The sequence below is a fragment of the Cetorhinus maximus genome, chromosome 13 (assembly GCF_964194155.1).
Source record: "Cetorhinus maximus chromosome 13, sCetMax3.hap1.1, whole genome shotgun sequence".
NCBI classification, from domain to species: Eukaryota; Metazoa; Chordata; class Chondrichthyes; order Lamniformes; family Cetorhinidae; genus Cetorhinus; species Cetorhinus maximus.
The window spans coordinates 58,398,912-58,425,046 of record NC_135891.1 but is presented as its reverse complement, the minus strand read 5'-3'; the positions used below and the strand labels follow the sequence as shown (position 1 = coordinate 58,425,046).

The 26,135-nt window shown below is 45.3% G+C and overlaps 1 long non-coding RNA gene across 2 annotated transcripts in view; it reads left to right on the top strand.

Annotated features, from left to right (window-relative positions):
* Positions 1 to 26,135, top strand: part of LOC144688622 (uncharacterized) — a 73,304-nt gene that overhangs the window by 21,585 nt on the left and 25,584 nt on the right. Inside the window, exon 3 of one of the 2 annotated variants that reach the window (XR_013578450.1) lies at positions 4,986 to 5,188. The exons of the other annotated variant lie outside the window; for it this stretch is intronic. This is a non-coding gene — a long non-coding RNA (uncharacterized LOC144688622). Of the gene's footprint in view, positions 1 to 4,985; positions 5,189 to 26,135 lie in introns of those variants that run through there. 2 annotated transcript variants of the gene reach the window in all.

The window sequence follows — 26,135 nt, the reverse complement described above, 5'->3', positions numbered from 1 at the left end:
CAAATGACAATTGATGCTAGATCAGTTGCAAGTTTTATATCTAAGATTGATTCATTTTTGTTAACCAAAGGTATTAAGGGATATGGGGCAAAGGCTTATGGAGCTAGGTCACAGATCAGTCATGATCTCATTGAATTGTGGGATGGAGGGGCTAGACATCTGTTCCTGTGTTAATATCAGATGCCGTAATTTTTACCTTTGTACATGTATGTTATCACATTCCTTCTCAAAATCGATTAATACAACATTCACAACATCCCTTTATCATACTTGTTGATTTCCTCCAAGATGCATGACATACCTTTTACAGATCCATGTAGACGATGCCTGATTACGTCATGTTTTTCTAAGTGCAAATTAATTTCATATTTATTGTGAACGTTGAAATTTCATTCACATTCCAGATGGACCTGATTGGCGAAGGGAAAATGCATCGGCACATAAAAATAGATAGAAGGTTGGAATTCTCTTCTGCAAAGGCCTGTTGATGCCAGGTCAATTGTTAATGTTACATCTGAGTTTGGTAGGTTTCTGTCCTCTGGGGGTATTTAATGTATATGGAACATGGCCTGTAGTATATGGAGCCAGGTCACCAAACAGCCATGGTCTTATTGAATGGCGGGCAGAAAAAGCTCAAGGAGCTAATTCGCCTAATCCTGTTCCTATAATGGTTATCTCCAAGATAGTACATCAAGAAGTCACAGCTATATTGTTTACCATTTTGGGATATGCATGGCCGTGTAGTAATGCATATTTGGAAAACTGAGTCTATTAATTTCTGCGTTAGTGCTTACCTTATCTTGAATTGGGTGTAACAATCTTAGAGCACAGATTGTCTTTCCAACTATCATATCAATTGCACAAAAAGACCATTATTGAATCGATAATCTCAAAACAACTCCATTTATCTTTACTGCGTGTGACTTTCCTAAATGTCTTCACCATCAGCGGCCCGGGAAACATGCGAGGCCAAAAGTTGTGTAACTAGCGAAAATGTGAGCTTATTTGAACTTGTTCAAAATATGTTGCTCTTCTGTTCCTTCTAAAAATAACACAATGAATATAAATGGAGAGTTCACCAAACGTTAATTCAGAATTTTATTAAAGTTACGTTTTAGAGACTTGTAATTCCAAATGGATGTAAAGCTAGATCTTCTGCTTTGACTAACTATGCCAGAAGTTTAAGAAAATTAAATGCTTTTTTTTGGGAAAAGGAGGTTCTTTTTCGTCTGGGCTGGGCCGATCTGCAGCTCTCGTTGTCTTCCAGTGGCGGGGCTATATTACAGGGATGGGGATTCCTGGGGTCTTCCTGCAGGTGTGCAGCCGAGTTTCGCGGAGACTCTTAGAATAACCGGGGACAACAGCAGAATGGAAAACGATTAAACCTAATTTTATTTCCTTTTCTGGCAGTTCTTGGACAGTGTCTGCTGCGTCTCCTGTGTGTGGATGAAGAGGGGGCCTGTGCTGGTCGGTTTGATGATCGCTGTCTTTGCGGGTAAGTGAATGACTCCGCGGTGGAGATCGGGGACCTCCTGCCCGTGTCAGTGATGGATGGTGGGGTGTGCTCGATCGTCGAGGTCGATTCAATGCTCGTAGCTTTATCGCTCAAAGTAGCTTTGCTTGCGTCCGAGGTTGTAACTTCGCTGGAGGCCAGGGGTGTGTTGCTGACCTCACTGCTGATTTCTGGGGTTGGGGATAGGAGTCTACTCCCCATATCCTTGCTGGATTTCTGGTGCCTGTGGGATATATTTGCGGTGGATGTAGAGCCTTTCCTATCGCCGTGATTAGATTTATGGATGTTTTCTGTATTTAGACTGGATCGTCTGTCTTCGTGGTGGGATTTGGAGTCCCTTCTCTCTGAGTCTCTCCTCTCGGAGCCTTTTGAATCTCTCAACTCGTTGTCTCTCCTCTCGGAGCCCCTTCTCTCGGAGTCTCTCCTCTCGGAGCCTCTCCTGTTGGTGCCGTTGTAAATTCTGGGGTCTTTGTCTATTTGGGAAGCCCTCCTGTTTGTGTCTGGACTGGATTTCGAGTTCTTCCGCAATGTGGGCGCAGTCTGGAATGATTCGATAGGTGAGTTCGTTACTGTGTTGTACAAGGACTCATCACTTACACTTGCCCAAGAGCTTCGTGTTCGTGATGATTTTACATCCTGGAATTCTGGCTCCGCGGTCTTAAGTTTCGAATGAAATTTCAGACGGCATTGCCTGGCGGGTGCCTGGGAGGGCCTGGGCACATATTCCTGCAGCACGCCAATGCCCGCTAAGTATTCGGCTTCCACCAGTAGAGTGTGCTGTTCGCAAATGGTCAGGTTCAGAGTATCGATGTCCACCTCCAGGGGGATGTTAAACGTGTTGGAAAAACCTTGGTAGTTTCTTCTGATCATCCCATCATTTTCCTCGATCAGTTCCACCCGCTCTCCAGTGATATTTACTGTCCTGCCGGTAATGGTCGCGTTGACCTTGTCTGGAGGGACATCGCCCAGGTTGATACAGATGGAGAAGTGCGACGGCTCTTCATGCTTTGCTGAGTGTTTACGTCGTCTGTCGAGAAGCTTTGAATTTTCCCCGCTCCTTGCCAATTCCGCGGAGTGGTTATATGCATCGCCATCCTCTGTTGACCGACGTTGCATAATTCACAGGCTTGTAACTTTCTGAAACCGGCAGTGCATTTGTTCACGCAACCGATTTGCATGCGTTTGTCCACCTCTGTGATGAAAATGACTATACACAATTGAGTATTAATATACAGCTATTAAATTGCAAGGGCAAATCATATTGCCCTGGCTATCAAGGTAAAGCTGCGTGAAAAACGTTGGCAATAAGATTTATTAAATATGTAAAACACCTTTTGTGCAGGAATTAATTTTAACAAGGGCCCAACAATAAAATAAAACTTTTTTTAATACCGAAATTATAAGGCGGAAAGTATCTCCTGCCGAGTTTTCGCCAATGGACTAAGTTTGGAATCCATCCCATAGTTGTGGAATGAAAGGCTCTTTCTGAAAACCTTAACAATGGAAAGAGAAATGAAGGGGTATTCTCTAATTCACAACTAACTCTTGTTGAATTAATCCCAATGCACAATGTTACCTTTTCAAGAAATACATTGGCTTTCGCGGGAAATGGAACGTTGGCTTGTTCTAATTTACGCATAATTATATATGAGGATAAAGTTCTGCTCTCGGATTTAGAGAGTCGTATGCCCAAAATTTGAGTACAGCAATTCGGGCTGACATCTGGACATAGTTTTAACGAAATACTCCATTGTCAGAAGTGCTATCATTTGCATGATCAGGTAGATCCCAAAGGACCCCTAGGCAGTAATCATAGAAAAGAGAGTTCTCCCAGTTTCTTGGTCAAAATTCCTCCCTCAACATTACCAGAACTATATTACCTTGTTAGTTATTTCATCTCATTTGCTGTTTAGGGGACTTTACAAAAATGTAAATCGGTTGTCTCAATTCCCCCCATGACAACTGGGACTGCACTTCATTGTCAAGACTTTGGGACACACTGAGAACTGAGGAGGCACTACATAAATGCCATTCTTGCTTTATAATCAGGAAGTACTTGATATTTTGCCAGGTGCAAAAAGTGGACAAATGCTACAGAGATTGTATCATGTCAGTGAACTTGCCTGTGAATTTTCTCCTAGTCTACCCAATTTCCCAATGTGTTTGCAACAAAACTATCACTGATGAATGTGCATGTTAAAAGTCAGCTTTGGTTCAGCGTCATAAATGCCTAAACTATGAAGAAGTTAAATAAGCTAAATTTATTTTGATTGTAAAATTAATTGGGAATAATCCAAACTACCAAAATCACAGATAATGTTCCCTGAAATAATGTTACTGATATAAAAATACAATACTGCAGATGCTAGAGACCTGAAATAAAAACAGAAAGGGCTTTTAAAAAAAACTCAGCAGGTTTGGCAGCATCTGTGGAGGAGAGAGAGTTAATATTCCAAGTCCAATATGACTTCTTTGGAACTTGAGAAGAAAGAGTCATATTGGACTTGAAACATTAACTCTGTTTCTCTCTCCACAGATGCTGCCAGATCTGCTGAGCTTTTCCAGCACTTTCTGTTTTTATTATTAATGTTACTGACATTTGTTCTGGCGAGTGGAATTATATTCAAAAAAGACAATGGGCAGAATTTTTCCGTTGGTGAGTTGGGGGCGGGGCCCGCTTTCTGACACGAAAATGACGCGGGATGACGTTGGGGGAACTCCCGACATCATCCCGCCCCATTTAAAAATTCAGGAAGGCGGGGGGGGGACAGCGAAATCAGCTGTCTGCCCGCCGACCTGTCAATGGCCAATTGAGGCCATTGACAGGATAATTAAGCCACTTAAAGGCCCTGCCCGTCCAACCTTAAGGCTGGCGGGCAGGCCAGGAGCCCCAACAGGCTTCCGAAAAAACATGAAACATCATCCACTGGCGGGATGAGGTTTCATGTCTGTTTAAAAAATCTTTAATTAAGTTTTTGTCATATTCATTAACATGTCCCATCTCGTGTGACATTGTCACATGAGGGGGCATGTTAATAATTTTTTTATTATTCTATTTTTGAGGTTTATGAAACTTTCAGCGCTCTCCCTGAGACAGCACTTAGTCTCAGGGAGATGTGTGTTCTTTTGCATGCGCGACAGAGCGCACTCTGACAGTTGGGGAATCCCCCCCCCACCACCCCACACAGGAAGCACTTCCCATCGGGCAGCCTGCTGGGCGGGCCTTAATTGGCCTGCCCACTCAAAATGGCAGTGGGGCCTGTTTCGGTGGCAGCAATCAGCTGCCCGCTCGCCGCCGAGTTGGTCAGGCCCGCCCGCCCATCAAGGGCAAAATTCTGCCCAATGTCAGAGATAATTTTTAAATAAGTAAGAGAGTCAGAGTTAAGAACATTTGCATTGAATATTCTGCTTAAATCTACTGCCAAATTGACTGAGATCATTCCCTTTCAAACATTGATATATCTCCCACCAGGAGGATTTCTTGCATTAATGAGGATTGCCACTGCTGCCTGCTGGAAGACTAGGAGGAGAAGCAACATGGAAGAACCCACTCAATCACGATAAAGCTTGGACTATTCTATTGCTTTATCCCAACATACTACTGAATTCTATGCTCGGTGGTGTCCCTTGTAATAAAGCAATATCTGTCTTCTCACACTGGAATAAATTTCTAATTCTGAAATAGGGAATGTAGACCTTGACGTTTCAGAAAATTATTTAAGCAATGTACTGGCATATTGGCATAAAACACTGGTTTGGTCTCAACTGAGGTATTGCATCCATTTCTGGGAACCATTTTAGGAAGGATGTAAAAGTTTTAGAGAGGGTGCAGAAAAGATTCACGAGAATGGTTCCAGGGATGAAGAACTTCAGTTATGTAGAAATATTTGAGAAGTTGGAACTGTTCTCCTTAGAGGAGAAGGTTGAGAGGAGATTTAATAGAGGTATTCAAAATCATGAGAGGTCTATAATTCTATGATAATACATTCTTTTGCATTCCTTAGTTGTCTTGTTTCAATTTCACAGCTATTGGCCGAGTATGACACAGGACATAAGCAAGGCACGGAAGTTAACATTTTTCATAGGGAAATTGCTGGCATCTATTATTAAGTAGGTTATAAGTTGGACATTTAGAAAATCTCAATGCAATCAGGTTGCATCAACATGGGTTTGTGAAAGGGAAACCATGTTTTACTAAATTATTGGAGGTCTTTGAGGAAGTAACAAGCAATGTGGATAAAGGGGAACCTGTACTTAGATTTCCAGAAGGCATTTGACAAGATGCCTCATCAAAAGTTTGTACATAAAATAAGAGCTCATGGTGTGGGGGGTAACATATTGCATGGATAGAGGATTGGTTAGCTAACAGGAAACAAAGAATAGGTATAAATGGGTCATTTTACAAGTTAGCAAAATATGATGAGAGGAGTGCCGCAGGGAATAGTGTTGAGGTGTCAACTATTTGCAATTTAGATTGATGATTTGGACGAAGGGATCAAATATATGGTTGCTAAATTTGCTAATGACACAAAGATAGATAGGAAAGTAAGTTGTGAAGAGGACATGAGTCTGCAAATGGGCACAAATAGGTTAGTGGGTAGGCAAAAATTTGGCAGATTGAGTATAATGTGGGAAAATGTGAACTTGTACACTTTGGCAGGAAGAATAGAAAAGCAGCATATTATTTAAATGGAGAGAGCTTACAGAACTCTGAGGTACTTAGGGATCTGGGTGTCCTGGTACATGAGTCACAAAAAGTTAGTATACGGGTACAGCAAGTGATTAGGAAGGCAAATGGAACGTTGTTGTTTATTGCAAGGTGAATGGAATATAAAAGTAGGGATGTTTTTCTACAGTTGTACAGGTCATTGGTGACAACACATCTGGAGTACTGTGTACAGTTTTGGTCTCCTTATTTAGGAAAGTATATAACTGTATTAGAAGCAGTTCAGAGAAGATTCAGCCGACTGATACCTAGAATGGGTGGATAATCTTATGAGGAAAAGTTGAACAGGTTGGGCCTGTATCCATTGGAGCTTAGAAGAATGCAAGGTGATCTTATTGAAACATATAAGATCCTGAGGGGACTTGACAGGGTGGATGCTGTAAGGATGGTTCCTCTTGTGAGAGAGACTAGAACCAGGGGACACAGTTTAAAAATAAGGGGTCTCCCCTTATTGAGTTGAGAATTTTTTTCTGTCAGAGGGTCGTGAGTCTTTGGAATTCTTTTCCCTGGAGAGCGGTGGAGGCAGGGTCATTGAATATTTTTAAGGCAGAGGTAGATAGATACTACAAGGGAGTCAAAGGTTATCGGGGCTAGGCAGAATGTGGAGTTGAGGCCACAGTCAGGTCAGCCATGATCTCATTGAATTGTGGAGGGGCCAAATAGGTTACTCTTGCTTCTAATTAATATGTTCGTATGAGAATTATGCCCTTCTCAATACCATAAAAGAGTCATGGGAAGATAGTCAAGGTGATGATTTACATACTTTGACACTCTGTATGAAAGTTCGGTTAAATCGTCCTTCAAAAGCAAAATTACAAAGGCATCTGTATTCTTGATATGCATTTCTGATGCTGTAGACTCTCGGGGTTCCATTATTAGTCTTGCCTACATGTCATGAAAGAATTTGGAAATTCAGGGAAGGCCATTAAATATGCCTTAAGAACATAGCACTGAAGTATAAAATTGTCCAGGAACCCCTGAACAGCCAGCTTGTCAATTGTTGACTGCTCCAAAATTCACACTGAGAAAAGCAAACTAAAAAAATTTCTGTATCACCAATCACTTGTTTCAGAACCAGGAAATGAGGAATGGTATGGAAAAGCAATTGAAAAAGTTTAAAGCCAAAATTGTTAGGTACCAAGCTTTTGGACACACTTTGTTGACTGTATAGTATATTTGACAAGCTCTCAGCAAATAAACAGGCTGGTTGGTGTAAGCTTATAGAATCTTACAGCATGGAAGGAGGCCATTGGTCCCATTCTGCCTGTGGCTGCTCTCTGAAAAAGTTATCCAATTAATTCCTTATTTACTCCCTTTGTTATTCCATCAACATTCAATGACGTTGGTCAAGAAATTCTCTTTTGAAAACCATGATGACTATTCATTTTTATATTTTTGATTTCTAGTCATTTTTCTATTTTCTCCTTGGTTAAGGATTCCATTATTTTGGTACTACCAATGTCAAGCTGTCTACTCTTTACCTCCCTGGACATGCTCCATCTTCCTTCTTAAGTATAGGTACAATGTTAGCAATGCACCAATACCCAGGCACTACACATTTTTCAGATTAATTATTACATACATGTAATAGTACCTCTCCTATCTCTTTGTTAGGTTTTTTTTAGAATGTGCAGATGGATTGCATCTGGATTAAAGGTTTCAACCTCTTTGAGTTTGATTAGTTTATTTAACATTTCTCCCCTTTTTGTTTTAAATGCAGTTTTATAATTTATAATATCATCATCAGGTGCCTTGTCCACTTGATAACGTCCTTGCTTTTGTAGTCTTTTTTATTAATTCCTGTGATTTGTATCACTGGCAAGGCCAGAATTTATTGCCTGTCCCAAATTTCCCTTGGGTAGATGGTGATGAGCTGCCTTCTTGAACTGCAGTCCATATGGTGTAGGTACATCCATAGTGCTTTTAGGATTTTGATTCAGTAACAGTGAAGGAATGGGGATATAGCTCCAAGTCAGGATGGTGTGTAGTTTGGAAAGGAACTTGCAGGTGGTGCTGTTCCCATGTATCTGCTGACTTTGTCCTTCTAGGTGGTAGAGGTTGTAGGTTTGTAAGGTCCTGTCAAAGGAGCCCTGGTGACTTGTTGCAGTGTACCCTGTATATGGTACACACTCCTGACATTGTGCATCAGTGGTCGAGGGAGTGAGTGTTTAAGGTGGTGGACGGGATACCAATCAAGCAGGCTACTTTGTCATGGGTGATGTTGAGTTTCTTGAGTGTTGTTGGAGCTGCACTCATCTAAGAAAGCGGGAAGTATTTTATCACGCTCCTGTGCCTTGTAGATGGTAGACAGGGTTTGGGGAGTCAGGAGGTGAATTACTATCCTTGGACCTGCTACAGTTTTTATATGTCCAGTTCAGTTTCTGGTCAATGCTAACTCCCAGGATGTTGATGATGGGTGATTCAGTGATGGTAATGCTGTTGAACACCAAGGGGCGATGGTTATATTTTCTCTTGTTGGAGATGGTCATTGCTTAGTGCTTGTGTGGTGCAAATATTGCTTAACACTTATCAATCCAAGCCTGAATGTTGTCCAAGCCTTGCTGCATGTGGGCACAAAATACTTCAGTATCTGAGGAGCTGCAAGTGGTACCCAACACTGTGCAATTATCAGTGAACATCCCCACTTCTGACTTTATGGGGGAGAGAAGGTCATTGATGAAGCAGCTGAAGATGGCTGGGACAAGGACTGAGGAACGAGAGCTAAGGAACTCCTGAAGTGATGACCTGGGACTGAGATGATTACTCTCCAACAAACACAACCATCTCCCTCTGTGCAAATATGACTCCAACCACTGGAGAGTTTTCCCTAGATTCCCATTGACTTCAATTTTGCTAGTGCTGCTTAATGCCACACTCAGTCAAATGCTGCCTTGATGTTAAGGGCAGTCACATTCACCTGACCATTGGAATTCTGCTTTTTTTTTTACCATGTTTGGATCAAGGCTGTAGTGGGTCTTGAACCAAATAGATCTGGTGGATCCCAAAGTGAATATTGGTTGATGCTGAGTAAGTGCTACTTGATAGCACTGTCATTGACACCTTCCACTACTTTGGAGATGATTGAGAATTAACTGCTTAGGTGGCAATTGGCCGATTAGATGTGCCATTTTTGGGTTGGACATTCCTGGAAATTTTCCACATTGTCAGGACGATGCCAATGTTGTAGGTGAACTGGGATAACTTGGCTAGGGATACAGCTAGTTCTGGAGCACCAGTCTGCAGCACTACTGACAGGATATTGCCAGGGCACCTAGTCTTTTATGTATCCAGTGTGTTCTTGATATCACAAGGAGTGAATCAAATTGGCTAAAGATTGGAATCTGGGGATCTCAGGAGAAGGCTGAGATGTATCATCCACTTAGTACTTCTAGCTGTAATACGCTTCTTCTGCTATTCATCAAACACTTGGAATCATCTCAGTCCCAGGAAAATCGCTGCAGGAGCGTGCTAGGCCCAACTCTCTTTGGCTACTTCACCAATGACCTTCCCTCCATCATAAGATCAGAAGTGAGGATGTTCAATGTTCACTGATGATTTCACATTGTTCAGCCCCATTCCCAACTCCTCAGATACTGACACAGTCTGTGTCCAAATGCAGCATGACTTTGACAAAATTCAGGCTTAGGATGAGAAGTGGCAAGTAATGTTTGCACCATACAAATGCCATGCAATGGCCATCTCTAACACAAGAGAATCTACCACCTACCTCCCCATGACAACATGGCATTACCAATGCTAAATACCCCACCATCAACATCTTGGGGTGTTACCACTGACCAGGAATCTAACTGACCTAGCTGTATAGATATTGTGATTACAGGAGCAGGTCAGAGGCTGGGAGTTCTGCAGTGAGTAACTCACCGTCTGACTTTTCAAAACCTACCCACCAGTTACAAGGCACAAGTCAGGAGTATGATTATATACTCTCCACTTGCCTGGATGAGTATGGGTCCAACAATACTCAAGGAGCTCAACATAATCCAGGACAAAGCAGCCTACTTAGTCGGCATCCCATCCACCACCTTAAACATTCACTTCCTCAACCACTGATGCACAGTGGCAGCAGTGTGTCCCGTTTACAAGATGCACTGCAGGAACTCACCAAGGCTCCTTCGACACACCTTCCAAACCCATGACCTCTACCACCTAGAAGCATAAAGGCTGCAGGCACATGTGAAAACTATCACCTGCCAGTTCCCCTTTAAGCACATGTTATCCTGACTTGTAACAAAAAGTCAATTTCTTCACTCTTACTGGGTCAAAATTCTGTAAATCCCTTCCTATCAGCACTGTGGGTGTGTCTACGCTACATGGACTGTAGCAGTTCAAGAAGGTGACTCACTACCGCCTTGTCAAGAACAATTAGGGATGAGCAACAAATGCTGGCCTAGCCATCAACACTTACATCCCATGTAAGAATAGAATTATACCCTGTGTTGTTAGTTCACAGGTAAGGCACCTGTTGCTGCTCCCCTACACTCCTCTTGTTTGTTGTCTCACCACTTCTGCAGTCTGGAAAACATGATCTTCAGAACTTGGCCAACTCAGTAATTAGTGATATTACCCTACCCAGCGTATATTCTGTACCCTTGCTATCCTCAGTGCCTCTTCTAATTGGTGTTCAACATGGAGGAATACTGTTTCATAAGTTGAGAGAGGATGGTAGGTGTTAAGGAGCAGGAGGTTTCCTTGCCCATATTTGACCTGATACTTCATAGGGTCCAGAATCAATGTTGAGGACTCCCTTGGCCATTGAGTGCTGGCTGCGTGCCACAATGCTTCCACCTCTGGTGGGTTGGTACTTCATGTGAGACAGGACATACCCAGCAATGGTGATGGAAGAATTAAAACAGAAAATGTTGGAAATACTCAGCAGGTCTGGCAGCATCTGTGGAGAGAGAAACAGCAGTAACAATTCAGGTAAAGGACCTTTCTTCAAAATTGAAGGGAGATTTCCTGCATCTCAGTATTTTGCTTTTGTTATCCTGAAGGAGGACTATGGGACATTAGTATGATTCAGTGAGTATGACTATGTCAGGCTGTTGCTTGACTTGATTGTGGGACACTTTCCCAATTTTGTCAAGTCCCTACATGTTAATGAGGAGAACCTTGCAGGGTCAATGGGCAGGATGTGCCTTTGTCATTTCTGGTGCCTAGGTTGATGTTGTGTGGTTCTTCCAGTCTTATTATATGGCTTCTATGTAGCCATTTGATACTGAATGTATTGCTACACCATACGAACATTAATCATATGAAATAGGAGCAGGAGTACACCACTTGGCCCCTTGAGACTGCTCTGCCATTGAATAAGATCATGGCAGATCTGATCGTGGCCTCAACTCCACTTTCCTGCCTGACCCCCATAATCCTCGACTCCCTGCTGGATCAAAACTTTGTTCAACTCTGCCTTGAATCTGTTCAATGACTCAGCCCCCACTGTTCTCTGGGGTAGATGATTCCAAAGTTTAACAACCCTCTGAGAGAAGAAATTTGTTCTCATCTCTGTCTTAAATGGCAGATCCCTAATTTTGAAACTGTGCTCCCTTGTTCTAGATTCCCCCAATGGAGGAAACACCCTCTTAGAATCTACCTTGTCAAGCTCCCATCAGAATCTCATATGTTTCAGAGGACAGTTAAGAGAAAACCATATTGCTGTGGGTTTGGAGTCCCATTCAGGCCATGTTGGTTAAGGCTCAGAGATTTCTTTTCCTGAGGTTTTATGGTCATCATTACTAAGGATCAGCTTTTTATGCCAGATTTATTAATTATAGTTGCTATGGTGGGATTTGAACTCGTGCCTTCAGAGCATTAGTCTGGGTATCTGGATTATTCAGCCAATAGCATGATGACTGTGCTGCTGCGCCTTGTGATTTTAAGCCTAGGATCCCATAATCTTTCCTAACAACCTGATCGACTTGTTCTGCCAGTGCTTTGTGAATGTGAACCCTAGCTTTCTGTGTTTATGCACCTCCTTTACAATTGCACCATTTCCATTATATTGCCTCTCCTTATTCTTTTTTTAATGAAGTGCATCGCTTCATATTTCTCTGCATTTCATCTGCCATCTTTCCAGCCATATTATCAATCTGTCTATATCATCTTGAAATCTGCTACTATACTCGTTACTGTTTACTACAGGTTTTTTGTCATCTACAAATTTATAAACAATAATTCATAAGTTGCTACTTTTCAGCTGTAAGTTTTCCATGTTGCCCCCCACAAGCTGTTGGCATCTAGAAACACATTTTACTATAATATCAAGGATCCCATTTTATATTGAAACTATTAATTTATTGTTGGTACAGAGAATGTCAACATGCTTGACCCCAGAACTTGAGGAAAGATTGACTACAGTGGGTCTTTTTCTCTCTTGAAAAGAGAAGACTAGGAGGGAATATGAAGGAAGCATTTAAAATGTTGACAGATTTGGATCAATTGGATCCAAGTAAGCTTTTCTGCCATGTTCAAAATTTAAGATTAAGTTTCATTAAAGACAACAAAAGAAAATAGAAAACATAGGAAGAATGTTTTTTTGTGGCAAAAGCCAAAAAATAAGAAGCCTCAATGGGTTTCCAGTTGGAACTAGGCAGGTTCCTGTCAAAAACAGGATTTAGAGTTATTAGAAATGTACCAAAGAAATACTGTGGATAGGTGGGATGGATGGACCAAAGGTCTTCTCCTGTCTGAAACTTTTAATTTGTTACTAAAAACGTATCAGCTGGAAAGGTGAACAAAGCTGCTGCTGCGCGTCAACAAAAGCGCTGAGCATCAGAAGTTTGCCCTCAGTGCAGGCAAAAGATAAGCACAGTCATAAGATAAGCACAGTCATATCTGAGATAAATATGCTGCGCCCCATAAGAAAAAATATTTTATTATAAAATCTTATTACCGATATAATGTAAAAGACTACAACAAGGTCACAATCCCTAGGCTTCGTACACAAAGGAATAAAACAGATTTTACTGTCTCAGTTGGCCCAATTACATTATTTGGTAAACACTTGTAGTGCTGTCAGGGTTGGGGATAGGGAGATTGCTTGACAGGATTCATTACTTAAATGGTTAGAAACCATTACAACTTCCTGAGTTTCCAAAATTATTTCTAGGGGTATATATTGTATTTCCAAATACATTTATTTATAGACATAAGATATCACAATCATATTTATCACACTGTGTGGCTTTCCTTAATGGAAGATGTTAATAAACAGGGCGACAACTGTTAAAACTACAAACATTCTGACCAAGAAATAAGTAGTTTTAGGTTCTGCTACTTCATCTTACCTTAAGAATAGAAAGGTTCCACTGAATCCTGGATCTCATAAATCTGAAGATTCCTGAAGAAAACAAACAGTAATGGTTATGTTGCCCTTAATTGTTGGAATGCTTTAGGAGGCAGGCAGGATACTCCAAAAAAATCTGTGCTTAACTGACACTTAAGTTATTGTTAGTTCAAGATGGCAACCTTCTGACTAGCTTCTGTATCATGTTTACATAAAATGCCTCATAGTCTCGCACATGTAGCTCAAGGTGTAGAACTACTTTGATTGGATACTTCATGGACCATTGTTGGACCTATCCAGGTACCATCTCACACATAGGGTGGAATTTTCCCTGCCCACTGACAGCAGGCGTGATAGGTGGTGGGCGTGGACAATATGGCGCAATCTGATAAACGTGATCGTCTGCTCAGTACACCGAGAGCGGGCCACATTTCCCGCCAACGGTTGGCGGGGACCTCATTGTAATACATCAGTATCTCATTAAAAGGCCATCCTGCCAGGCTCTGGACCCCCACCGGATTGTTGACGTCGGCAGGAAAACACATCAACGTGCTTCACAACAGCACACAGGCGACATGCACTTGGCAACCTTCACTTTGGGGGAACTGAGGTGAGTGAGCAGCATCGTTTACCACAGCTCGAAAGGGTTGCCTGCTGCTTTGCAGTCTTCAGGGATGCCGGGGGGGAAGTGCCGCCCTGCCGGAAGTGACAGTTTTTGAGGGGGTGGGGTGGTGGTGTCTGGGGACTACTGACGCCTGGCCCCGGAGGTGACTGTACTCGGGGTGTGGGTGTCCAGGGGTAACTGCTGCCCTGGTGTTGGATCCCGCGCACAAGCAATCAAGGTGGGGGCAGGGTAGGTGAGGAAAGTTGCCATGCAGTAGGGACACCTGCATAAACTGACCATCCTTCTGCAACTGAGTCAGTTTAGGTACAGCCACAGTGATATGATTGGGGTTGGGCTCCTAGACTGCCCACCCACGCAAGCAACGCGGAGGCATCAATGTGCCACCAAACCCTCCAGACCTTACCCCCACCACCCCTGCACAGACTGCGAGTTTGTGACCACGTTACTGGACTACACAGAAGTTAGACTGCACAAGTTGTACAATCTCCTCGCCAACGCTGGCCATGTAGCAGTCACTGCTGGAGGGGCTCACAGCCCCTTGCAATCTCAGCATCCCAGTTTGGGCCAGTGTGCAGGCTTACAGGGCAGCCATGCAGCGCACTCATCTGTGGCCATCCGAGCAATGGCCAGCACTTCCCGGGAAGCGTTAAAGGGCAGTCACACAGGGCCAGGAAAAGATGCTAAGTACACCCATGCTAACCACATCTCTCTCTCTCATGCTGCAGGAGGACGATGTCAGGATCATGGATCCAGGTGACCTAGCCGTATGCCTGATGGCTTACAGAGAGTAAATAAGACAGAGGAGAGAGTGACCGAGGCTCCTGGCCATGCAAAGGCAGGAGCAGCAACCTCAGGAAGAAGGGGCTGCTGGGGCTCCCGCGCACACTGCCCAGGAGTGACAGCGAGCCATGGCTGATCGGCGCCTAGCGACACCCAGGGTCTATAAACTCCGCCTGCCATTCCTGCAGATGACTGAGAATCGGTGTCGCTGAAGACTGCATGTCTAGGGACATGGTGACTTATATCTGCCACTTACTGCAGACTTGGTGCCAAGGGGACATGGAGGGCATCCACTGCCAGTGGCTGTGAAAGTGACTGCGGCGCTCAATTTCTATGCCAGTGGCTCCTTTCAGGGCTTCACAGGTGACCTCTGTGGGATTTCACAAGCCGCCACCCACAAATGCATCCAGGAGGTCACGGAAGGTATTTTCCCGAGGGCACACAACTTTGTGCATTTCACCCGGGACTGGGACAGCCAGGATGTAAGGGCCATTGGATTCGCCCTGATCTCGGGATTCCTACAGGTGCAGGGTGCGATCAACTGCACTCGTGGTGCTCAGGTCTCTGTCGCTCCACACGGTGGACTACATCAACCACAAGGGCTTCCACTCACTGAACGTGCAGCTGGCATGCGACCACCAGACACGCATCCTGCAGGTGTGCACACGGTTTCAGGGAGTGTGCACGACGCCGCCTACATCCTGAGTCGCTCGTAGATCCCTGAAGTCTTCCAGGGTCCACAGAGGCTGCAGGGATGGCTCCTCAGGTACAAGGGCTACCCGCAGAGGCCGTGGCTGATGACACCCTTGCGGTGGCCTCAGACTGCAGCAGAGTGACACTTTAATGGGGCTCATGCTGCAACTCGCAACTTGGTGGAGCAAACCATTTGCATGCTGAAGATGCGATTCCGGTGCCTGGACCAGTCTGGCAGTGCCCTGCAATATAGTCCACAGAGGGTGTCACACATCATTGTTGTCTGCTGCGCACTTTACAACCTGGCGCTCCAACAGGGAGATGAGCTGGCTGAGGAGGAGATGGAGGAGCTGGAGGTCTCCTCGAATGAGGAGGACAGCAATGGGGATGAGGGTGAGGAGGTCCTCGGTGGTGACAATGACGGGGATGAGGCTCTCGTACTGGCTAGACGAGGCAGGCGCACTTGGGAGGCCCTCATAGATGCCAGATTTGTGGAGGATGATGACAACATGCAGTGAGGTGTCCCCTTAGATCCTCACAGCGCAGTTGTGAATGTTTGACTCCAGTCTGGTTTATGGCAGCGCGAATACCCTCTGTCAGAATGCTCCTGTCATGGAGATGCAGTGGAGGCTCTAATAGTCGCTCGATTGCAGGAAGATGATGACATGCAGTGAGGACACTCCATAGATCTTCACATAGCATTTGAAAATGTCTGGCCGAGGGCAGCTCATTGCACTCCTTGATCAGGGCAATCTCATAGAGACACAGCCATGAAACTTTAAATGCATCCGATGCTGTGTCTGCCTTCATCACCTGAGCCCTTCAGGACCTGGTGCACAGCATCAATGGTCACAGACACTGGTGCGATGGGGGCCACCTTAAATGTCCTGAAAGCACACAGAATGAGAGAACTCTGGCACCTGCCCACTACATTCTAGCAGCAATGATCAGCACTGCCAAGGTGCAGGCATCAGTAATGTTTCCAGGGAGTGTGAGGCTGGACCATCGCTGTGGTCTGAAGGCTGCACAGAACACAGGGAAGAGGCCTTGGACTGAGATACCTGCCTTTTATCTTGTGCAGAAAGGTTTCACATCTGAGTGACAAGAACACTGCTCATCAGAACAAGGAGCCACAGGCAGGGAGACATTCTTGGGAGTTTATTGACAATAATGAACAGCATGCACAAGTGATTAACACCCATGGCCAGGCTGTGCAACTACTTTTACCTTTCCTAACCCTGCCGCTACTTCTTGGTGCTCCCCAGACATCCACAGCAGAGGTGGAGGCAGCCTGCTGACTGTGACGCCCCGTCTGTGATAACATTGGTGGGCGTTCTCTGGAGGGCCGAGACTTGGTGGGCCCCGGCCTGCTTTTGGGATCCTGCTTGGCCTGTGGATCTGGATCTGCGGAGGTCACAAGAAGAGGAGATTCAGATGGGCCGGTCACTCCCAGTGTCACCTTGGTGGATGGCCCCGGAGTGTGCACCTGCTGATCCTCCTCCCTATGGGTGCCTGAGGGCCCCTGGCTGACTCTGTGAGTGGAAGGGGAAGCTGGAGTGAGGTCGAGATGCCCAGCACCCCTCTCACATACACAGTGTTGGAGGCCAACTATGGCATCAGCAATGGAGTTAAGCCCATGCAGCAGTGCAGGAGTGACATCTTGGACCAAGGTCTCCATGGCGGCCACCATCCTGCCAGTGTTGACCTTGGCATGTTGCAGTGCTGGCGCTATCACCTCAGCCTGAAGGTGGATGGACTTCTCCATCATGCTTTGCAATCTGAGGAGTGCAGCAAACATCCCTTCCTGATGTTCCCGAGCTTGCCTTTGCAGCTCCAGCAACTGTGACATGACCGAGTCCAGAGGCTCATCATCTGACTTGGACTCAGCAACGTTCTGGCCTCCAGCAATCCTCCCAGTGCCAGGGACCTGGGAAGTCCCTGCCTCTGTCTGCTGTGGATCAGAAGGTGCGATGTGCTCACCAAATTGTGATCCTGAGGCTACTCTAAAGCTAGGCCCCACTGAGGTGTGTGCCTCTGCACTGGTGGAAGGTGTGGGTGCGCGCTGTGACGGGACTTCAGGGAGGGTGCCTTCAGATTCCTCTTCAGAGGTTTCTTCAGAGCTTGATTGGAGGCCCTGGGTCATGGACTCTGTCGGCTGTTTGGCAGATGTGCCTGCGAAAACAAGGAGATAATTAGTGCATGGCACTGGCCTATGAAAGAGGACACATCACTCACAGTATGGTTGTCTGATGGATGTTGCACTGCTGGATCCTCACTTGGTAGAGCAGCACCGACCTCACCGTCAGCACAGGACCGGTCCCAGTCATCGTTGGCCAGCTGAATGGCTCTGTTCTCGAATTCTGTCAGAACTTTGATTTCCGGCATCCCTCCACCTGTCTGCGACCTTTCCCTCCTGTTGTGTGCCAGTTTGTCCTGCATGGATAGAGATCGGGAGAGTGTATCAGGACTCCTGCTGGGCCAAATGGTAAGTATGCCTGGCCTGTGTGGATGGTGAGTGCTGCCATGGACAGGGCGAGGACAATGAAGGTGTGTGTGAGAGAGAGTGAATGGTGATGTCCCTTTCACTGGCAGTGAGTGAGGACCCTGTGGATGTGTAACGGGTTTGTGAGAGTTGGGAGTGGTGAAAAGAGTGACTTACCCTGGTGCAACAGAGGATTCATCCTTTTGCACCACTGTGTGGCTGTTCTCTTCTGCAGGGCGTTCACGCTGACCACCTCTGCCACCGCTGCCACCGCCTCTCAAGCCGGGTTGGTGACATTGCTACCCACCTTGCGGCCAGAGTGGGGGTAGAGCAAATCCCGTTGGGTCTCCATGGCATCCAGCAGTCGCTTGAGGGACCCTGTTGTTGAAGCGGGGAGCTGCAGTCTTTTTGTCTTTGCTGACCATGTCTCCCAGGCAGCGGTGGTGAGCTGGTGGTTTTGCTGACAGCTGCCTTTTAAAGATGGCAGCCGACGTGATGTAACAGTGGGGTGATGGCGAGCGGGCGAATGAGAGCCCGCACCCCCCCTCCCTCCCATGGAAATGGCGTGTCTCCCGGGAATGCATAAATAATGAGGCGGCCTTGGGAAGATACTGCGTAAAAACCTACCATTTTCATCAGTGTGTAGGACTCCATTTTACCCACCCACTACCGCATTTAGTGCAATTCTGGGAAAATTCTGCCCCTGGTGTGACCTAGGTCTGAACCCTAAGCAACGTAAAGCTACCTATGAATGATGGCATCACATCTCTTGGTTTATGTTTGTTCAACAAGCCAAGACACATCATAAAATCCCTGCCTTACACAAAACCAGAACCAACTCATTTTGATGAATCACCATTTCAGAAGGACCATTTACTTGAAGGTTCCTCCATGACCTTCGTCACCTCTCCCTCTATCATCTTGCCAGGCTGATGCCCCGATTCAGTGTGTTTTAAATCTTGGTCTTTGGCCATGGACTGGTGATACAGTGACATTGGTGCACTGATGTGCTGTATCATGAGGCTGTTACGACAGTTTCATATTCCTGACCAGTCATATGATGATATTCGCCAGAGCGAAGACAAGATATTTATCTACCGGGATGGGGAAAATTGCAAGACAATCTGCCTTCTTCTGCTACTGCCTGTAGCTACAGGGGACGAGAAATAGAATTTTTACTTTAATTATCAGTTGTTCGCTGTCTGGAGAAAATGTTTTAAAAAAGTGCAAATCTTACAGTCCTGTAATCTTATTCCAAACTGATCATGTTTGTGATAATTTATATTCTTGTATTAAAAATAATTTTTAAATAAATCTGTCGAATAATTACAACAACAAAGGTCATTTCACAATTTTATTAAGCGGGTAGAAACTGAGGAGTCGGTGTTTCCAAATTCAATGTAGTTTTTTTTTTCACTGCCGAACCAATGACCACAGAAGTTTCAGATTATTGCAACACTTGGAGAAGCGAGTTATACGCCTTCCCCAATTCCTGGCTTATTCTGGTGTGGTCTCTCTGCCTCTTATAGTTACAGGGCAAGTGTTTTTGAGCTTCGTGTAGCCTCGCTATTTTAGACGGGGCCGCAGCAAAGTGGGCAACAGGGTGTCCTTGGGGGCGAGGTATATTTCAGCTTCACCCAGTTGTTGTCAGGCTCACAGGGAGTTATCATGGTGCTGCCTTGGTTTTTCTTGGCCTGTATATCTTCGTCTTTCTTTGCCTTCCAAGACGTTAGCTCTTCTGTGCTCTCGGGCTTTCGATCCTCCTTGTTTGCCTCGACGGGCTGGCCCGGGTCCTGAGGTTTGGTCTGACCCCGGCTTTTCTGTGGCATCTGCTCGGCGGCATTTCGTCTCCGCTGACTTCCTCGGCGATTGCGCTTGTTGCCTTGAATTAGGATCGTTTGGTTATCGGCCATACTGAGAGTCAGGGAATCCGGATCCACGTCACCGGGCAGTTCAAATTCGTTGGAGAAACCATGAAAGTTGTACCTAACTTCCCCGTCTTTATTTTTGATCTCGTCTACGTGTTGTCCATACACGTTGACCCTCGTGTCCCTAACGGTCGCGTTCACCCTGTGTGGCCCCTCAGCGTCCTGCAAATTGACAGCCACCGTGTACTTGTTCGGCGAGTAAGCGAAGGATGCGTGTCCTTTCTCTTTTTTCTTTGGCATTTTCTTACCTGCCATAGATTCCAAAGCGGCGTGAGGCCAGGAAGCACGATGCGCTGCCCCACGTTGTACAATTCACAGGTTTAAATTTTTCTGAAAACGACAGTGCATCTGCTTACGCCACAGAACTGAAAAACGTCTCTTACACGTCTATGATGAAATGATTGTAGCACCAATAATACTTGTTATTTTCAGCAAAGTTTACATAAGTGGCGAGGTTTAGGGGTGAAATGGACATTCAAAACCCAATTTCAGCCTGGTAAAGGTATAACTGAGTTGTTACATTATGGGAAATATTGTAAAAGTTTTCCCTGCACATTGCTGTTTGCCAGTCACATTTGTTCTGTGTGCTGGGGTATGTTTAGTGATTTCTGCTTGACCCTGATGCTCCTGTTGCAGTGTAACTTAGCAATGGGGCTGATCTGACTGGGTCGAAAAGCAGCTCATCTCACTGGCGCTTAGTTTCCAATGGTCTCTAATGGACTTGCCAGCATGGGCGGAGTGCTACATTTTGAGATGCTGGAACTCCTTGAGAAAATGTGTTGGCCCTACCATTTCTAAATCTAGTATTATGTTGTTTTCTTATGCATTAATCATTTGAGTCCCTCAAAGTCAGTAAAACTATACTTTTTAAGTGAGAAGTATGTGTCCCCACTGCCACCAATTCTCTTTCTCACCACTCCCTCCAACAACCTCCCCCAACCCAACTCCCCTAACGCCCCCTCTACCCCTACCCCCTCCAACTTCCTCCCTCCCCCCAACCACCTCTTCCACCCCAACCCCCTCCAACTTCCTCCCTCCCCAACCATCCCCTCCACCCCAAACTCCTCCAGCTTCCTCTCTCCACCAACCATCCCCTCCACCCCAACCCCCTCAAACTTCCTCCCTCTCCTAACCACCCCCTCCACCCCAACCCCCTCCAGCCTCCTCCCTCCCTCAACTACCCCATCCCCCTCCAACTTCCTCCCCCAACCACCCCTTCCACCCCTACCCCCTCCAACTTGCTCCCTCCCCCCAAACCCCCAACCACCCCCTGAACCCCAACCCCCTCCAGCTTCCTCTCTCCCCCAACCATCCCCTCCACCCCAACCTCCTCCAGCTTCCTCTCTCCCCCAACCATCCCTTCCACCCCAACCCCCTCGAACTTCCTCCCTCTCCCAACCACCCCCTCCACCCCAACCCCGTCCAGCCTCCTCCCTCCCTCAACTACCCCATCCCGCTCCAACTTCCTCCCCCAACCACCCCTTCCACCCCAACCCCATCCAACTTCCTTCCTACCTCCCAACTCCCCAACCACCCCTCCACCCCAACCCCTTGCAACTTCCCCCAACCACCCTAACCCCCTCCAACTTCCTCCCTCCCCCCAATCCCCCAACCTCCTCCTCCACCCCAGCTCCCTCCAACTTCCTCCCTTCCCCCAACCACCCCCTCCACCCCAACCCCCTCCAACATCCTCCCTTCCCCAACTACCCCTTCCGCCCCAACCCACTCTAACTTCCTTCCCCCACCAACCCTTCCACCCCAACCCCCTCCAACTTCCTCCCTACCTCCCAACCACCCCTCCACCCCAACCCCCTCCAACTTCCTCCCTCCAACCACCCCCTCCACTCCAACTCCCTCCAACTTCCTCCCTCCCCCCCAATCACCCCCTCCACTCCAACCCCCTCCAACTTCTTCCCTTTCCCCCAACCACCCCCTCTACCCAGAGACTAGGAGCAAAGCAGACACACAATCACACTCTCACTCCCATGTGCACACACACACACACACCACTCACTCTCTCTCTCTCACACACACACACACTTCCCCAACAAATGCACACACTCTTACTCCACCACACCAACTCACTGTCTCACTCCCACACACACACACACTCTCTCACTCTCCCCTACACACACACTCTTACTCCCACACACACAAACACACACACACACTCACACACTCACTCACTCACACACACAAAGCCTCAATCTCCCACACATTGCAGTCAGCCTCCTGCCCTACTCATTACCTCTCCCCCCTCCTCCTCCCTCTTCTCCCCCGAGACCTGTGCCTCTGCAGCATTTCACTCCTGGCCCTCGCAGCCAGCCTCTCCTCCCTGGGGCCCCGGCACTCTGCTCCCTGGTACTCCACTTCCTGGCACTCCACAGCCCAAGACCTGGTCGGAGGTGCTGGAGCAGCACTCTGGTGCGCTTTGGCAGTAATAAACCCCTGGTTGCCTGTATCCACTGTCATAAACCCTCTGAGTCTGAACATAACCTCAGGAATTGTAGAAGTGTAGAAGCACACAAAAATGTTGAAGTTGGGGCCTGTCACTCACAGTTCACAAGCTATTTCTGAAAATGATCCAATTTACAATAGGTTATCTGTTTTTCACAGAACTGGGTCCGCACTATGCCACCATCACTAACTTTTGTGGCTAAGAGACAGAAAACAAATTTTAAAAGTGAACATTCATAAAAAAAAGGTTAAATTTGTGGTACAATGAATTACTACTAATATTTCATCAGTGAACTGATGTGATAGCTCTCGAAGAAACATTCACAAAGTGAGTTCAGGCCAATGCAGCAGTGAAAATATTCACTATATTTCATCCCCGTACAGAATTTTGTTTGTCACACATTACACATGTACACCCCTCCAATGGCAGCTGGTGGAAATTAAATTAATAATAAAATCTGGAATTTCTGACCATGAAGCTATGCTGACCTTGCCAGTGACACCCACACCCCATGAAAGAATAAAGAAATTGGAACCTCTATCATTGCTATCAATAGTGCCAGGCTACAACATGCATATTAAAGTCTACATTGCCACAGCAACTCAGACTCCTTTGTGGGGGTCAGTTGGGTCATTTGGCTGGATAACTGATATATGGATCGGGTTGGTGCTAACAGCACAAGGTTCAATCCCACTTCCAGCTGGGGTGGATTCAGGAACTGCCTCCTTCCCCTACATTCAGTAGAGGTTGTGGCACAGAGGGCCAGAACTGCTTTCAGGCAGAGAACTGAAGAAGATTGACTCCATAAAAAATTAAGCCTTGTTCAATGAGGTATAAATAAGTTTTTAACATTAACCCGTGTAATGCAAACATACATATGAACATATGAATGAGGAGCAGGAATAGACCACTTGGCTCCACTATTCAATAAGATCATGGCTGGTATGATTATAACCTCAACCCCATATTCCTGCCTATCCCCAATAACCTTTTTCCCCTTGCTAATCAAGAATCTATCTAGCTCTGCATTAAAAATATTCAGACTCTGCTTCCACCATCTTTTGAGGACTCCGAGAGAAAAAAATTCTCATCTTTGTCTTCAATAAACGAGCCCTTATTTTTAAACAGCGACCCCTTGTCCTAGATTCGCCGACAAGAGGAAACATCCTCTTCACATCCACCCTGTCAAGACTTCTCAGGATCTTAAAGGTTTCAATCAAGCCACATCTTGCTCTTCTAAATTCCAGTGGATAGAAGCCTAACCTGCCAACCTTTCCTCATTGGACAACCCGCCCATTCCTGGCATTAGTCTAATACTGCTCTCTGAACTGCTTCTAATGCATTTACATCTCTCCTTAAATAAGGAGACCAATACTGCACATGATACTCCAGATGTGGTCTCACCACTGCCCTGTACAAATGAGGCATAACCTCCCTACTTTTGTAATCAATTCCCCTCAGAATAAGTGATAACATTCTATTAGCTTTCCTAATTACCTGCTGAAGCTGCATACTAACCTTTTGTGATTCATGCAGTGGGACACCCAGGTCCCTCTGAATCTCAGAGCTCTGCAATCTCTCACCATTTAGATAATATGCTTTTTTATTCTTCCTGTCAAAATGAACAATTTCACATTTGCCCACATTATACTCCACTTGCCAGATCTTTGCCTACTCAGCCTATCTATGTCCCTTTGTATCTATCTATGTTCCTTATGCCCTCTTCACAATTTACTTTCCTACCTATCTTTGTGTCACCAGCAAATTTAGCAACTATTCCTTTGGTCCTTTCATCCAAGTCATTTATATAAATTGTAAAAAATTGAGGCCCCAACACTGATCCCTGTGGCACACCACTCGTCACATCCTGCCAACCAGAAAAAAACTCATTTATGCCAACTCTCCGCTTCCTGTTAGCTAGCCAATCTTCTATCCATGCCATTATATTACCCTCTACACCATGATCTTTTATTTTCCACAATAATCTTTGATTTGGCATTTTATCAAATGCCTTCTGGAAATTTCAAGTCCAGTACATCCAATGGTTCCCCTTTATCTACAGCACATGTGACTCCTTCATAGAAATCCAATAAATTGGTTAAACCTGATTTCCCTTTCAAAAAACCATGTTGACTCTGCCTGATTGCCTTGAATTTTTCTAAGTGCCCTGCTGTAACATCTTTAATAATAGTTTCTAACATTTTCCCTATGACAGATGTAAGGCTAACTGGTCTGTAGTTTCTTGCTTTCTGTCTCCTTCCCTTTTTGAATAAAGGAGTTACGTTTGCTATTTTCCAACCTAATGGGACCTCCCCCGAATCTAAGGAGTTTTTGGAAAATTAAAACCAATGCATCAACTATCTCACTGGACACTTCTTTCAAGACCTTAGGATGAAGTCCATCCAGATCTGGGAAATTGTCAGCCTGCAGCCCCAGCGGTTTGCTCAATACCACTTCCCTGGTGATTGTAAATTTCCAGAGTTCCTCCCTCCCTTCCATTTCCTGATTTACAGCTATTTCCAGGATGTTACTTGAATCCTCTATAGTGAAGACCGAAACAAAATATCTGTTTAATTCATCTGCCATCTCCCTATTTTCCATTATCAGTTCCCCATTTGCAGTTTCTTTAGGATTAACGCTCACTTTGTTAATTCTTTTCTTATTTAATTATCTATAGAGACTCTTACTTGCCATTTCACTTTAGCTAGCTCTGTTTACATGCCCTTATAATTGCCCTTATTTAAGTTTAAAAACTATCCTTGGATTTACTTGTTTCTCCCTCAAAATTAATATAAAATTCATTCACATTATGATCACTGCCACCTCAGGGTGCTTTCATGAGGAGGTTATCAATTAATCTTATCTCGTTGCTCAATACCAGGCCTGGTATAGCCTGCTCTCTGGTTGGCTTCAGAATATGCTGTTCTAAGAAACTACCCTGAAAACATTCTATGAACTCCTCATCTACGCCACCATTGCACATCTGATTTTTCCAGCCTATGTGTAGATTAGAATCCCTCATGATTATTGCTGTACCCTTCTGACCAGCTCAGATTATCCCTTCTTTTATACTTTGTCGTACAATGTAGTTACAATTAGGGTGGCTGTACACTACTCCCCCAAGTGATCTCTCGCCTTTATCATTTCTCATCTCAACCCAAACCGCTTCTACATCCTGGTTTCCTGAGCTTAGATCATCCCTCTCTAATGTGATAATGCCATAATTAATTAACAGAGCCACCCCCACCTTTTCTTAACTTCCTGTCCTTCCTAAATGTCACGTACCCTTCAATATTCAGGTCCCAATCTATGTCACCCTGTAGCAATGCCTATGTAATGGCTATCAGATTGTACTTATTTATTTCCATTAACACTTTCAGTTCATCTGTTTTGTTTTGAATGCTATGTGTATTTAGATACAGAGCCTTTAGCTTTGTCCCTTTCTTATTTTGTAGTGTCTAGCCTTATATGCTGATTTACGCTTAGATTTGTACTCTTTGCCTGTTCCTGTCACGGTCTGTATATCATTTCCCATATTATTACCTTTCTCACCTGCCTTGTCTCTACTGTTTGGTTTACCACATCTTCCCAAATTTGATCCCTTGCCCCCACTATTCAGTTTAAAAC